Source organism: Medicago sativa, chromosome 6, assembly GCF_051527215.1.
Source record: "Medicago sativa cultivar Bolivia chromosome 6, Bolivia_mono, whole genome shotgun sequence".
Classification (NCBI taxonomy): Eukaryota; Viridiplantae; Streptophyta; class Magnoliopsida; order Fabales; family Fabaceae; genus Medicago; species Medicago sativa.
In genome coordinates this window covers 31,114,275-31,126,192 of record NC_140754.1, presented here as the reverse complement: position 1 = coordinate 31,126,192, position 11,918 = coordinate 31,114,275, and the positions used below count along the sequence as shown (strand labels likewise).

The following is an 11,918-nucleotide window of genomic DNA, read 5'->3' as shown; positions in this document are numbered from 1 at the left end:
ATTTCATCAGGAAAAACTTCAGGAAAATCGCATACCACTTGTAGCTTATCAATCGTTACTTGATTCTCAATGGATAGAGACGCCATCAATGAAAACATCAAAATTCCATCACGTTCTAACTGCTTCAGCTGCTTAGTAGTCAAAAACTCTGCTCCACTTTCTTCTTCAGCAGAAGAGAAATACACCGACTTACTAAAACAATTAATGTGAAAATGGTTGTACTCTAATCAGTTCATACCAAGAATTACATCCATCCCACTCAAAGGTAAACAAACCAAATCAATTTCAAAATCTCGACCAAACATAGACAAAGGACATCTTAAACAAACAAGAGAAGTAGTCACCGAACCCTTAGCTGGAGTTTCGACAACCACCTCTCCATTCATATCAGACATAGTAAGACCCAACTTAGAAGCACAATCAATAGCAATAAAACAATGTGTAACATCAGTATCAATAATAGCAACTAAAGGAGTATTATCATTGTAACTAGTACCTCTGATCAAACGATCCTCATTCTCTGTCTGAGTACCAGTCAAAGCAAAAACTCTCCCAGTGGTCTGAGCCTTCTTCGTTTTCTTGAATTGGGACCCAATATGACCTTCCTCATTGCAATTAAAGCATACTACATCCTCGTGCTTACACTCTGTAAGCGTATGTCCCTTCTTGCCACAACGAAAGCATCGTTTCACATCTTTAGTACAAGCATTACTCTTATGGCCTTTCTCACCACAAGAGAAACAAACAATCTCAGCAACAACGTCATTCTTTTTCGGCCTCCTCTCATCATTAACTTTTTGCTTTCCTTTATCACCAGGAGCACTGTAAGGCTTCTGACGACTCTGCTGACCTTTACCTCTCTTCTCATTCACAAGCTTGTAATGAGCTTTCGTATCCTCCTCATAGATTATGCAGCTACTCACTAACTCAGAAAAGTTACAGATCTTTTGGTAACCAATGGCCCGCATAATGTCAGCACGCAAACCATTCTCAAACTTGATGCACTTGGAGAACTCAGCAGTCTCGGCAGTGTAGTGTGGATAAAACTTAGCTAGCTCCACAAACTTTGTAGCATACTCAGTCACAGTCATGTTACCTTACTTCAACTCAAGAAATTCGATCTCTTTCCTTCCGGGAACATCCTTCGGAAAGTATCTGTTTAGGAACTCTCTCCTAAACATAGCCCAAGTAACAACCGCACCATCTTGCTCTAAGGTAGGTAGAAGACTCACCCACCAGTCATCAGCTTCCTCAGCCAGCATGTGCGTACCAAAATGCAACTTCTGATCTTCTGTACATTGCATAACAAGGAAAACCCTCTCAATCTCCTTGAGCCACGTTTGAGCTCCATCAGGGTCATACCTTCCTTTGAAAGTAGGGGGATGATTCCTCAGAAAAGTCTCCAACATTCTTACTTCAGCATTAGCACCAACATTCACATTAGGCAGTTGCCCCACAGCTTGAGCCACAGCTTCCAACACAGCAGCAATAGCAGCATCATTTATTCCAGCCATCTTAGTTCTCTGCACAAGACACAACAACCAGAATAACATAATAATTGTATTCCAACTGTTAAACGACACTACTCGACTCAACTAATTGGCCGGACGGACCAACCTGCTCTGATACCAATTGTAACACCCCGTTTTCCCAACATAAAAATTTCTTAATAAAAATCAGAGTTTAACAACTTAAAACGGAATGCTACACTTCTTAAAAATCATAAAATGGAATAAATTACAATTTATCCTTCAAAGTTATTCAACATAGATATTCAAACTCGCAGCGGATTTAGTTCCACAATAGAAATAGTCTTGGCACGCATGCCTCATCATAAAAATCTCATAAAATCTTGGTTCATCAATAGTTCATGAAAATTCATAAAGCAATACGTAAGGAATAGAAAATCAATAACAAAATTCCCATCCTGTTACGTATCAGAGCACCTAAGACACACTTGTGAGGCGTCCACTTACGACCGCAACTAATCTTGGTTACCTGCAAGTTACCCATACGAAGAGCAACATTTGCAAGCAGAAGGGGTGAGATTTCACAAACAACAATATTAAGCATATAATTCATCAAATTATATTTAACAACATAAACATCATCAACACATCAAAGAATAATCATAATCATATAGCATCATATCATAATCATAAACAGTTTCATAATCAAACATCAACATCGACTTCATGATCAACTTATAAATCAATCTTAGCGGTTGCGAGTTCACAATTTGGATTACTCGCCGTTGCGAGCTCAGGTACTCGCAAGGCGAGATAAGTTTTGGTTGCTCTCGGGTTCTTGATATTTTTCGCCCAAAAATCTCATTTTAAACTTCCCTATGCCCAGATTCAATCCAAAAAATTGTCTAATCATTTCTGTAAATATTAAGGCACTCAAAACCATATAAAACTTGGCCAAAAACATCAATTTACGAAATCATGATTTTCTACTGGGTTTCTCGCGAGGCGAGTTGGTTTGCTCGCGAGGCGAGCGATGAAGTTCATAGCTCGCGAGGCGAGTTAAGCTACTCGCGGTTGCGAGCGATGAATGTCAGCTCGGGCAGAATGCAGATTTTCACGAAAATTCACCGAATCACATGGTTCTAACCTTAAAACTGATTCTAATTTTCACCTTATGGATTATCTAAGGTGTGTACACAGTTTCTACATCAATCTAACAACTTTTCATCATCTAATGATCAATTCTCTCTCAAAACCCTAATTCTTAATTCTCACAAAACTCAACCTACATCATGTTAAACCTAATTATCAGAATCATAGACTTAATAAGATTGAAAGTTAGTCTCACCCATACCTTAATCAATGAAAATCGCAGCTCTCCTTGTCTTCTCCACTTCTCTTGACTTTTCTCCCTTTTTCACCAAAAACGTACTTTCTGTGTCTTTCTAACCTAACTTCTCTTATTTATATCTCTTTACCTAATTTATCTTATTTCCTCTTTCTACCACTAAACTTTCTAATTTCACAAAACAACCCCACAACTTAATATTTATTTTTATTTTCAAATCTTATTTTATTAAATAATAAAATAAGTCACAACACCTCATAACATCTCTAAAAATCATATAACTCACATAAATCTTATAAATCACATATAAATCGCATAAATCTCATAAATCACATAAATCATATAAATATATGCTAAAACTTATTAAAATAATTAATTAAATATAACGGGTGTTACAACTCTCCCCAACTTATAGAATTTTCGTCCTCGAAAATTTACCTCAAGCAAACAGCTCTAGATAAGACTCCAGCATCTTACTTTCTAGCTCTCACGTCAAGCTATTTCACCAGTCGCTCCGTCCCAAACGACCTTCGCCAGAGGTATCTCTTTGCCTCTCAACTTCTTCACATCACGACCTTCTATCCTCACTGGCAAGGTCTCAACCGTAAGGTTATCTCTAACTTGCACATCATCTCTTTGGATCACATGAGATGGATCCGGAACATACTTCCAAAGTTGCGACACATGAAACACATCATGCAAATTCGAAAGGTGTTGTGGTAAACTCACACGGTAAGCCACCGTTCCAACTCTTTCTGATATCTAATACGGAGCAATAAACTTCGGAGTCAACTTCTTTGACTTCAATGCATGACCCACACCGGTCATGGGAGTAACTCTTAGGAATACATTATCTCCTTCTTGAAACTCAAGGTCTTTCCTACGCTTATCGTGATAACTCTTTTGTCGACTCTGCGACGCTTTCATCTTTTCTTGAATCATCTTTACCTTCTCAGTAGTCTGTTGAACAATTTCTGGTCCTAAAACCACATTCTCACCTGACTCAAACCAAGACAATGGAGTTCTGCATCTTCGACCATACAAAGTATCGAAAGGTGCCATCCCAATACTAGAATGGTAACTGTTATTATACGTGAACTCTATCAATGGTAGATGACTATCCCAAGTTCCTACTTGCTCAAGTACACAAACTCTCAATAAATCCTCTAATGAGTGAATCGTTCTTTTCGACTGACCATCTGTCTGCGGATGATACGCCGAACTCAACCTCAACATAGAACCTAAAGCCTCTTGCAAACTTTTCCAAAATCTAGAAGTAAATCTTGGATCTCTATCGGACACAATGCTCAACGGAACACCATGTAGCTTCACTATGTCTCGAATATAAATCTCAGGCAACTAAGCTACAGGAAAACTAATATTAATCGGAATGAAATGAGCCGACTTCATCAATCTATCAATAGTCACCCAAATAGCGTCATTCCCTTTAGGAGTATTCGGCAAACTCGTCACAAAATCCATGGATATGCTATCCTATTTCAAAACAACTTCTTTAAGTCATGATACATCTTCGTAGTGTAACAGCCCGATTTTCGCTAGATTTATTTTATTATTTATTTATGTGTGTTATATGTGCTCTTATGTGATTATTTGCCTCTGTGTGTATTTTCGGTTGGGAATTATAGAATTCGGTGTAGAAGGGTATTTTAGTCATTTTGGACCTAGGGGCATTTTGGTCATTTTGAGAGTAGGGGTAATTTGTAATTTTGGATGAGGATTATTTTTAGTGTTTACTAAGAGTGTTATTTTACCAAGTTACCAGAGAGGGTGTAGTAATTATTTTATTTACCGGTAAGTGACCGTTAGTGTTGTAATTTACCGTTAAGTGAGTAGTGACACTTTGGAGGTTAGAATAGAAATGGGTTAGACCCATTAAGGTTGTGAGATAAGCCCAATTGAGTAGAGTAAGTATATAAACTCTAGTTGTTGGTAAAACTAGGTTTTGCAAACATTATTCATTTCATTTCATTTGGGAGGAGAAGAGATAGAGACTAGAGACAACAACAAGAGCAAGGGCTAGAGCTAGAAGAGGGGATTCATCATCTAGGAGCTAAATTGAGGCTTGAATTAAGGATTCTTGGTGTTAGAGGTAAGGGAGTTAGTTTTTGATCATAATTTCATCATTTTTCATTTAAACCCATTTTTATGAAATTGATAATTTGAATTCAATTGCTCTGAATTCGTGCATAATTGTTGCTGTTATGATTGGGAACATGGTTTGTATGATAATTGCATGTTAGTATGGGAATTAACATGTTGAAATGTGCATTTGTGGGTATATTGTGTTCTTGAGCAATTTTGATGAAAAATGAGGTTGTGATGTTGAATTGTGCATGAATTTGTGTTCATTAGTTGTTGTTGATGATTGTTGAACTGTTGGAATCAAAAATTCGTAACTGGAAATGTTGTTTATGGATTCATGAGGAGATTTGTGGTTATGTTGGTGTTTTGAAAGAATTTTGTGAATTTGATGAAATGAGCTATGTTGTTGTTTTAATGCTTGAAACATGTTTGTTTAAGTGTATTGAACCTGTTTTGAACCATAAACACTTTCTGGAAGTTGATTTGGGAGTTGGGGGTTTGAAAATTGGGATTTTGGACAAAAATGGTGTAAAAAACCGAAACTTCTGGGAAATTTCGCAAGAACGGCGCTAATAGCGAAACTGTCTGGACAAGTTTCGCTAATAGCGAAAATTTCGCTAATAACGAAATTGTCTGGCAATTTCGCTAATAGCGTAGATTTCGCTAATAGCGAAATTGCCCAGAAACAGTTTTCTGTTTTGATTGCTTTGAGCTTTGGGGGACCAATCCAATACTTCTAAAATGTTTCTTTGGACTTAATTAACACATGTTTACACCTTTAATCCTACTGGAACAAGATTTGAGTTGGTTTGGACTTGAATTTATGAAAATCTTCTAACCTTTGTGAAAATGGTCCAAACGTCAATTTTTCCAAAAACTCGTTTTCTCCGGAAATTGAAGTGGGATTAGAGTTGTATATTGTTTATATGATTTTTGAAACTGGATGTGATTGGTTCTATCAAGTTTGAACTTGTTTTGCTTTGAAAATGGAAAATTTTGTGAAAAGTGAAAAAGTGAGACGAACTTTGAGTTTTTTTCTTGAATTCGTCGTTTTTGGCCGATGAAATGTTTATGTATTCTCTACTGCACCTATGAGTGACATGTGAGAATACATGGCATAGGCAATTGAGCTTGTGTTTACGTTGGATTTTCGTAAACAACCGCTGGTTTACAAATGGTAACTTGCAAGATCAACCAGTAAATCTTAGGACATATTGTGTTTGTTCTTGTTGTTAGAAATTCTGTGTTTTTGGTGTCGAAAATGTAAGAAATACAATAAAAACAATCGAATTCAATCCACTTGAACTCAATCGAACTTAACAAAGTAAAGTGCAAGAACACTTAAAGAAAAAAGGGTAAATTGTATTGATTAAATAAAAGTTGGTACACAGATTCATACATTGCAACTTGTGACTCGTTTCTCGCTTCCATACGGATACTTTGAGTGTAAGTTTGTATGATGGAATTGTGACCCGTTTTTCCTATGAAAAACTACTATTTATACTAAGTCTAGAAATAACTACACTTCTTTGAAATTCAAACTACAACTGCCACAAGTCGACAGTTTTACTTATTTGAAAACAAACTTAAAATACAAACTGACTTAAAGAATAACTGTTGATAACCACCTTCGAAAACTGCTCTATCGAAGTCTTCTACCATCTTCGAACCCATATTTGCTTTCAATACAACACTCTGTTCGAATCTTCTTTAAATCTAGGTCAACTATACTTTGACCACATTTATTACAGCTAGTAAAATATATTGGCTAACAAATTGCCCCCCAGAAACGCCATTTTCGATTTCACCAAAGAAGAAAAAGACGTTTTTGAAAAAATAACTAACATTCTCCATCGAAATGAATGATGTCAGTATTTAATTCAAAAATTAATTCAAATTTCCTTTAAATACTGACCCCACAATCTTAGTTAGTGGGCCACGTTCTCTAACATTGGAAAAGACAATACTTTAATGGTAAAACTGTCAAAATAAGATCTTGACATGTGTCATGATCAAAGGTCCATATAGAAACAAACTCACCTTTACTCTTCTCACTTTTCACCATTTCATTTTCACTTTCACTGTTCCTCTTCTCCACCAAAAATTCTCTCGAAGAAAAAAAACTTTGAATTTTCTGCAACTCCTATCTTTAAACACGAAATCTTCACTATTCATCAACTTCTCACAAAAACACTTAAACAATGACGAACGCAGCAGGAACTTCTCATGTGAATCGCGAAGAACCCATTGATTTTACTAAAGAAATCGCCAGTGCTGCTCCTGCTTTTGTGAACGAACCAGAGATCAATGAAGCTGAAAAAGCTATCTGGAAAACCCAGGTAATCATCCCTTGTAGTGATACTCCACATGCATTCTTAGGCCCCATTTCTCTAGAACCTGAAACTCCAGAGATTAACTCTCTTTTCCCATGTATTGAAACTCAACCTCCTTTAATTTTCACAAAAGGTCCTTTTGACCTAAGTTTTGTAAAATCCAAAATTAGGACTGAACCAAAAACTTATCCAGAATACATTGCTTGGTTAGACAAAGTTCAAAAACAAAAGGGACAATTCTGGAAGGAGAAAGGGATTTTTGATCTCATCCAAATATCTCGATATGGTCCAAAATACCATAATGAATTGATATTTGCTGCTTTACATTTTTGGAACCCATCGAACAACAGCCTTCACTTGAAATGTGGAATGCTCACTCCTACCCTTTTAGATGTGGCTGGCCTTACTAGCTTAAAACCAACTGGATACACCTTTAATCCAGATGTTACCACCTCTCAATACTCAGTAAATTTCGATAGCCCTGCCTATGGTTTGTTTATAGCTAACAACCATGATACCAAATGTGCTGAAGTATCTGCAGATGAACATGTAGCTTTCTTGACCTACTGGTTATCTATGCATGTTTTTTGCTCAAGGTCAGTACAAGTCCCTAAGAAATTCATGTGTCTAGCTAGTCAGTTACATGAAGGAACAGATATCTGTTTAAGCAAACTGATTCTAGGTTCTTTATATGAAACCCTTAACCATACAACTAATAATCTTAGAGATTATCCCCAAACTGGTGGGAATTTAGTTGTATCAGGACCCATATGGTTGTTCCAACTATGGCTTTTAGCCATTTTTGGATCAAAACTTGCTTCGATCCTACCTTCCTCTTACACATCAGCATACTCAGAAAAGACCACTGAAGGTATAGGCTTAGCTATGTTTCACCCCGATGGGAACAAGTCATCACAACAACTTTCTGAGAATGCTTATGAAACCCTGCTTGATTGTCCTATTTTCACCCCTATGATGGCACCATTTACCACTAGGAAATATGGACCTAACTGGTTCAAAGAGGACTTTCCCACTACTTCGAAAACAGCCAACAAAACAGAAATCAATGCTATATGGGAAGCTTATTTGACCCCTACCTATCTATCTAGCAGACTTACACCTGGTAGCCCTTATGGAGTATATGGTTATCAACCTAACCATGTAGCTAGACAGTTTGGTATGGTTCAATCGAAACCCAGCTCTTTGTTCAAAAGTATAAGTGAATGGAAAATTGCTCTGATCGAACCTGTGTGGAAATCCATAATTCAAGCCAGGAGAACAACTGTGTTCGAGCCTACATATTTCTCAACATCATTTGCATGCTCTGAAGCATTCTTTCGATGGTGGCGAAATTATTACACACGCCAATCCAATCGAGGGAATCCTGATGAATTGCTGCCTCAACTGACCAGTACTTTTCACACTTTGCAGAACAAAGACAAGAAGACTAGAGGTACGCACATTAAAGAAATTCAGCAATTTCAAAGATATTATCAAACAGCATATGACCCTTTACATCCAAAGAGGACAGTATATTATGCTGCTCAAACTTTGAGAGATAAAGTTCGAGAAAAAATTCCAGAAACAATTTTTCCCCCTGGAACACCCAATAAATATCTTTATGTTTTAGAAAAGAAAATGAGACTAGCAAGACTTCCATCTTGTAATCTTGCTTTGGCCTTTAGGCCACCATACCCAAAATGGTTACTTTATAATTTCAAATTCCCACAGAATAATTTAGTAACCTATGCTAAATGCAATTTATACCAATATAATGGTGAACTTGGCTATGAATTATCCCAAGTTCGAATCGAAACTCCCAGTATCATGGGTATGATTTTTTCTTTTACTAAAATATATTAATACTATTTTTAGAAGAAATAGTACTTATCTATATAATCACATATTTCAGCTTTGCCTTTAACTCCAGGAGAAGCAAAGCTCGATGATGCCAGCACCCAGAACACTTCGAAAAGCAAGTCTGACAAGAAGAAAAAGAAAGCTTCCCAAACTAAAGAAGTTGAATCGAAGAAATCTGAGGCTGCATCGAAGGAACCTCCTAAATCAAAGGAACCCAAAGTGAAAACAACTTCATCAAAAGGACCTTCTAGATCGAAGAACAAGAAAGAACAAGCAACTGTCGATCTCTCTGATGATGATAGCGAGGTGGAGATAACTAAAGAACAGATCGAAGCTTCCAAAGTAACACTTCCCAAAGTCAATACTGAAGGAAGAAGGAAAAGAAAACAGGAACAAATATCACTTGTCCAAGAAAAGGAAGTCGAAGTGGAAGCTTCTGAAGGTTCTCCCCCCATCTCACCATCTAAACCATTCAAACGTCTTCGAAAGACTTCTCATTCTAGTGCTCATTCACATGTTGGTGATAATGGTTCGAAGGTATTTTATCGAAACCATATTTTATACGAAATATTTCTAAATGTCTTGTTTTAAGCATTTATCTTATTCTTTTTAGGGTATCGAACAAGAACAAACTAATCCATCACAACATGGGCAAGTTCTTCCTTCTTCGAAGACCACTTCACCAATTGCTGAAGACAAAGAAGATGAGCATGATGATGCTAGCAGTCCAGAAGGTCTTAAAGTGGATCCTCCTCAACAACAACAAACAGAAACACCCACTGATGACTTGGTCAATGATGAATCACTCAACAATGATCAATCTTATTCTGCACCCACCCTTAAAGATAATGTATCAAACTTTGCTTCTGAAGATACAAAAATAACTACTCGACAAGATGCTCCTGGTGATGCAGAGATGATTGCTCAACAAGATACCCCTATGATCGATCTGGAAGAAATCGATCGATTGGCCAAAGATGATCCTTTCAATGCCTTTGCCTTGATAGCTAAGAGTAATACTCTTTTCTCAACTAGCACTGGCCAAACTTCTGATTCATCCAAGGGAGATCCCTCTGAGACTTCAAAGAACAACCTGCTAGCAGAATTTCAAAAGAAGATCATCGAAGCCAACTTGCTAGAGTTGATTGAAAAGGATGCTGGAGCTCTTGCTGAAATCAGGAGTTTATTCGAAAAGCTTAGTGCTCTCCCAACTGGTTGGAAATTTCGAAACCTGTTTAATTATCTTGAACCAATGTTGGAGAGTGCTAATCAAAACTTCCAGAAGAGAAAAATTGATCAAGCTCAAATGGAAGAGAAGAAAGCGCATCATGATCAAATTGTGATCGAACTGTCATCTTTCTGAGAGAAATTTAAAACTCTTCAGCAAGAGAGAAACAATGCAAAGCAGCAAGTGGTTGACATCGATGCCAAGATTAAAGAGTTGGAAGCTCAGAAAGCTGAAATTTTGGCTAAGGATGAAGCCAGAAATCAAGAAGCCAATGAAGCTGTTAACAAATTCAAGCTCTCCAAGGAACTAGAGTCTACCATTGCTCAACTTGCAAGTGACAACCATGCTCTCGATACTCAACTGGCTGAATACAAAAGCCAAATCGAGAAACTCATCTCATCATTTGAGATTTAGTTCTGTTTCTATTTTATTCTCTAAGACTTTTATTTTATTTCAGCCTTATCGAATATCTTGGTCTGTAATGTCTTTATAACAATCTGTGGACCATTTTCTATTTTGAACGACAATTTCTTTTCAATCATCGAAATTCCTTTCTTATTCTCTTATATCGAATTCAAATTTTATTTAAATCCAAACAAGATTGGCACAATTTCCAAGACATTTTAATGATGAGGAAACAAAAAAGTAACTTTTTTGTTTAACCCAACAAGTTAAACTTGTCTAGGAAGTTGAAAAGAAATAAAACCAATAAATGACCTTTTAACACAGATAAATCCTTTTTAAAAGAAAACCTTTAAAACTTCCCTCAGGTTACAAAGTTAAGTAACCATTGGCCATTGGAATAACTGTTCCCACGTGTCATCATCTTCAAAGCAAGAAGAACCGTCTGATTGAGCCACTTCTTTCAACTTCCCTCCACTATAAATATGATTTTCCTTTTTTATAAAAATCACTCTTTTCTTTGTTTCGTCTTCGTCTGAAAAATCCTTCTTACTCAAAGCTTTTTCTTTCTTAAATCATCATGACCACCATTGATAATCTGAGTGATGATCTTTTAGTCAAGATTGCTGCAAAGATTGCTGCTCAAAGCAGGAAAGATCTTTTCGCCTTTCGCCATACCAATAGCAGGCATTGGCGTGTCAGTGAGGATTCTGAAGTTTCTAAGGCTTTTGGAAATGATGTCCTCTACTTTCTCTACGACCCCAATGAATGGTACAACAATGCTATGGTGGCTCATTCTAAGTTTGCTTTTAAACTTAGACTATGGAATCATGGCAACGCCATGTTCTGTATTCTTCGAAGCACTCAACACATGTTGGATGCTAATCCAAACATTGAAGAAATGAAACGTCTCCTTACTACTGCTATCAACGCCACTGGCTCTCTGAGTGCAAGGTACTACCGTCTTCTCATCAATGCGCTCTCCATGCCTATGCCAGAAAACATCCTCGAAGACTTCGAAGATCTTGCATGGACACATCGATTGGCAGAATTTCGAAGCGACATTTTGGGAGGAACTTCAACTTATCGATTTCGCTGTCCTTGGTGGAATAGGCCCATGCCTATTTGGCTTACTAGGCGTCGTTTTTGCAACAACTACCACAACTGTGCAGGGG

The 11,918-nt window shown here is 37.1% G+C and overlaps 1 pseudogene; it reads right to left on the bottom strand.

Moving 5' to 3' along the window:
- Positions 1 to 227: 227 nt before the first annotated feature.
- LOC146914506 (uncharacterized) lies at positions 228 to 1,514 on the bottom strand (annotated as a pseudogene).
- Between the last annotated feature and the right edge of the window lie 10,404 nt (positions 1,515 to 11,918).